This window comes from Oryzias latipes, chromosome 18 (assembly GCF_053564925.1).
Source record: "Oryzias latipes strain Hd-rR chromosome 18, Olatipes_Hd-rR_3.1".
Classification (NCBI taxonomy): domain Eukaryota; kingdom Metazoa; phylum Chordata; class Actinopteri; order Beloniformes; family Adrianichthyidae; genus Oryzias; species Oryzias latipes.
In genome coordinates, this window is record NC_136254.1 from 8429226 (window position 1) to 8434551 (window position 5326).

Here is a 5326-nt window from a genome sequence, read left to right on the forward strand (position 1 = left end):
ACTTTTTGAGTATCGGGATGATAGTGGATGACTTCAGGCAAGCAGGGATGAAAGCCTGAGCTAGCGACAGGTTGAAGATTTTTGTGAAGACCTGGGAGAGTTGATCGGCGCAGGCCCGCAGAACCTTTCCGGGAACTCCATCAGGTCCCGCCGCTTTCCTGGGGTTTACCCTGCTGAACATCCGTGCCATCCGTGCCACGTCCATAAAGGCATTGTTTTTATATTTAGAGCTCTAAGCAACCAAACAGTTGTCTATATAAAAGAGCTTTTACAATTGTGCACTTTTAGCAGGCTGAAAAAATTATCTTTTTAAAATTGCCATTTCAAATTTGGGTTTTAAATTTTGTGTTCCATTTTTCTGTGCTTGTATTGGAAGGATTTGTTATTATTTTGTTTAAAAGTGCTACATATTGTATATACACATAATTTATTTAGAGAAATTTGCTATAGGTTGTGTTTTTTGGTTTTGTAGTTTAATTTCATTGGATTTATATTAAGGAAAAGAAGTTGCAGCATTGATTAAAAAAGGATAAAAGAGACATTTACTGTCTAAGTCTTATGTTACATCTGTAGAACTGTACTGAGAGTTGGGTTTTGTTTTGGAGCACATTCATATGTTTTGTTTGTAAAAAAAAAAGATAAAATATTAGGTTAATTGCATTTTACATGACTAGAAAAGCAATGATTATTCATAAAAATCTATGAAAGACATACAAAACAAATGAAAAAGCAGTCTGCCCTCCCTCTTGTGTCTAAACTCTTGTCACCTTACTGCTGGGTTAGTTAGCATATGAACTGGCAGCTGGTGTGTGTGTGTGTGGGGGGGGGGGGGGGGTGAAATTTGACTCCAGCAACAGGGATGATTGAGGAGCAGGCTGCAGCATGAGGAAAAGACTTAAGCATGTAAGAGGAAATGACATCCTACAGTTGACCAGTTCATTTTATATCTGTAAAGAATATTCAAGAAGCATTTAGACATGTTCAGCTATATGCGTGTTAAACTTGGTGTGGATATTTGAAGCATAAGTAATTTTAAAACACACTTGTTTGGAGTCCAGACGGAAAAAGCACAGGTTTTGGGATGAAAAAGGATTTTTTTAAAATCATCTGTTTCACCTGGACTTCTGAAAAAAATATGGAAGGCAGCAAACACAGATCCCTACATTTAAAAAAATAAATGGTGTTGATATATGATGATTAAGTTATGAAAAAAAATAGGTGTTTGTAGTTTTGCCTAAAAAGACGTTTTCGGACCTTTTTGGATGAAATGTTCTCTAAAAGTTCACCTGTAACTTCAATCATTCTGAATTTTTTTAGGAAGCAGTAGCACATAAATGCCTATGAAAGTTGAATTCTTGGTGCTGATAACCTAAACAGAATTTATGCTAAAAATCTTTGTTCAGTCCAAAATTTCATTAAAAAAATCAAGTGATGAAGTTTCTCGTAGACCCTATAGTGTTACATATCAAAGCTGGAGGTTATTAAAGGCATCTAATTCTGAAATCTCAGCTTCCTGAGACAAACGGCTGATTTATAATAAATTTCTATTATTTGGGTGCACATAATCGACCACTTCCTGTTACGCAGGCACCGTCAGGTGTACACCCATGAAACTTTACATGATGAGAGAGGACCCTTCTGAGTATCTCCAGTTTTAATTTCATGCACATCGGACAAAGCAAAGAGAAAATACAGGGCAGAATGTGCCCAATGCAATAATTAGGTGGCGCTATAGAGCTCGTCCAAGATTGTCATATCCATGAGTTCAGAATAGAAGCTTCATCATATCCATTGAATTTCAGTGAGATTGGACAAGGAATGTGCACGTGAGAGCAACTTTTGTGTGCATAGCGAGATGCCCAACTTTGCCGCTCTGTCACGACCACACCCCCGCATTGAAAGTTATGTTTTTTTGTCAGAGTAAACTTCAATGGCTTTTCAACAGGTGGACGTCATTTTCAGGTGTGTCGGCTCATCCTACTCGGAGTAGTGATGCTCCAAGTAAAACATGTCATTTCCTCTTGCCAGCAGGTGGCGCTACACTTTTTCCAGATTCTTTCACTGCAGATGTGTTCAGAGTCAGACTACAATCATGCACATCAATTTTGGATCAGATTGGATTATGCATGGCTGAGTAATGGCCATTTTTCTTTTCATGGCGTGTTTTCGAAACGACCTCCAATTTTGACGCGCCGCCATGGTCACAAACATCCATAAAAACTTAAAAGCTTTGCAATTTAACATCGGACATGTGTATAGTTTACAAAACCAAAGTTTGGAGTCATTACTCTCAAATCTCTAGGAGGAGTTCGTTCTAGAGCGAGGCCTGCGAATGACCAAAATACAGCAAAAATGACATATTGTCATCAAAATATCAGACTTCCTGTGCGACTGACAGCTTGGTCCCAAGAGACTTTTTTGTAGGTTTCTATCCGATGAACATGCCCTGTTAAAATCAGGTTTGTACTATAAAGCATATGGAGGTGCTCGCGAAAACAAATTTTGCAGGTGGCGCTATCGAGCCATTTTTGTTTACCTATGCCGTTCTCCTATAAAATATGAAATTTTTCGCGACTCCTGATGTGTATACAAAATTTGGTGAGTTTTGGGGTATGTTAAAGGCCTCAAAAAGGCGACGGAAAAGTCGGAAGAATAATAATAATAATAATAATAATAATAATTAAAGCTACAAGTAGCATTTAGCGGGCCCGAGCACGTGCGACCGCATGGCACGAGCGACCGCCCCGTGAGCAACGCCCTGCTCGAGCCATTCTCGTCGTTTTTTCTTGTCCATTCTGGAGCTCCAAGCTATTGTTAATACGACAGCAGCCTGGGGGGGGGGGGGGGGCTGTAATCTGTTGCCTTAAGGGACAAAGACTTTTGCATATAGCATGAAAAAAATTCAAGCAATGATGATAATTGCTATCACTGTCCCTAAGGATGAGAACAATAGAACTCATTCAATTTCCACTACAATGTCTAGATGAGTGTCAGCTATGTCTGATAACTTGGCCAATCAGCTGGACCGGGATCTTGCAAAGTGCAGGTGGTTAACGTCCAGTGTGATGAGTCTGTGGACGGCAACAGTACAGCATAGCTTTTGGTTTCCACAAGAGAAGAACTCCTGACACATCTGCCCTAACAGACAATTACAAGAGGAGTTGAAATGTATAACACGGTGAAGGAGTTTTTGTGCAGAAAAAGGTACAATTAGAAAAGCTGGTAGCAGTGACTGCAGATGGGACTCCTGCTATGATCAATAGACAAACAGGTTTCATCACTCACTGTAAAGCTGACCCAGACTTTCCAAAATGTCTGCATTACTGCTGCGTCATTCACCAGCAGGCCTTATGTGCAGAAGTGATTGGCTCTGGACATATAATGACTCTTATTCTGAAAATCGTAAACAACCTCAGCTGCAAAGCTAAACAGCACAGGATTTTTAAGGTGCTATTGGAGGAGATGTCTGTTGAATATGGTGAATATGAACATTGTGAATCTGAACTTGCATTCTTGACTGACATTACTGGAAAACTAAACCACTTGATCTGCGAGCTGCAAGACAATGGCAAAACTATTTTTTTTTGACCAGCCTGCCTGAGCCAGTGTTTTTCTTGTGGGGATCTTTTCTGCCAGGGCTTGTCAGCTTGGTCAGTGGATGTTGCTGCAGTTGTCTACCTTGCTGGGACAGCTGGAGTTAAACACAGCAGCTCACGGCTCTGAAGTGGACTCCGTTGCTGTCCCAGTCTGGATGGGCACTGTGGCGATGTTCCAATGGCCAGGCTGGCTCCTGGTATAAAGAGATTCCCAAATACCATTTCATAACCGCAGAGCCAAGGATGTGTTTACATGTTTAGGTCAAAAATGTGATGGACAGCTTCATGTTGTCTAAACATGCCACCCTGTTATTAATCCAGTTGATATGGTTCTCCATCTGTGTCTAGGTGATAGAAAAGCATTTTTTTTTATATTTAGAGCTCTAAGCAAACAAACAGTTGTCTATATAAAAGAGCTTTTACAATTGTGCACTTTTAGCAGGTCTCTGAGTTCATGTGACCAATGTATGGTGGATTTTCACAGACCTTGTTTAAAACTGAAGGTGAGAGAGACTTAGAGAAATGGCTTCATTGTTCTGGAGTTCTTTGTTTCATCCACAGAAGAGTAGAATTGGTGATTGATTTTGAAAAGCTGCTGAAAAAAGTATCTTTTTCAAATTGCAATTTCTAACTTGGGTTTTACATTTTGTGTTCCATTTTTTGTGCTTTAATTGGGAAGCATTTGTTATTTGTTTGGTGTTTTTAAGGTTCTGCAAATATACACATCATTTTTTAGAGACATTTGTTATCAGTTGTGTTTGTTGATTTGTAGTTTAATTTCATTGGATGTATAGATGTCGTGTGGGGGGGAGGCTCGAGAGCAGGTAGGACCCAGGCGCAGAGACGGGAGGCAAACGGGTTCAGGGCAAGTGGGTTTATTTAACTAACAAAAAGCGCTGCAGAGCAGGATGACAAAACTAAAAACAAAAACTTACTGTGGCATGGCAAGGGACATGGACGCCAGACAAGAAGACGTGATCAACATGAGCAGAAGTTAATGGACCAGCACAGGAGGAAGGCAGAGACAAGACTTATATACAGACAGGGCAGACAAGACACAGGTGAACACGATTAGGGCAGATGGGGACCAAAGGAAGTAAAACTCAAGAAACATGACAAGACAGGAAACCTTTCAAAATAAAACAGGAAACAGAACCAAACAAGGCAGAACAAGAACTAAAGCGAAAAACAAGACAACAAACTGAAACCATGACAATAGAAAGGAAAAGAAGTTCAAACATTGATTATAAAGAAGGATATAAGAGATAAAAAAAAGAAAAAGGAAAAGAAAAAAGATAAAATATTGATTTAATTGCATTTTGAATGAATAAAAAACAATGATTAATAGAATCAGAAATCAGAAAAAGTTTTATTGCCAGGTTCAGTAGAGCGCACTTTACAAAACGAGGAATTTGACTTGGTGTATAGTGCAATTAAGAATAAGTTAAAAATTAAGTTAACAACAACAACACACTATATACAGTAGAGTAAGGTGAATTAAAGTGGGAGCACAGATGGGCTGGGATGGTGGGGCCTGTAAGTGGCACCGACAGTCCTTTGGTGGGCGGGGGGGGAGGGGGGGTCACCTGGGGGAGTTGGGGTTCTGTTCAGCAGGCTGGCTGCAGTGGGGAAGAAGCTGTTCTTGTGGCGCGAGGTCCCGCCTCCAGGTCCTGGAGATGTGCAGCTCCTGGAGAGACGGGAGGTGGCAGCCGATCACCTTCTCTGCTGAG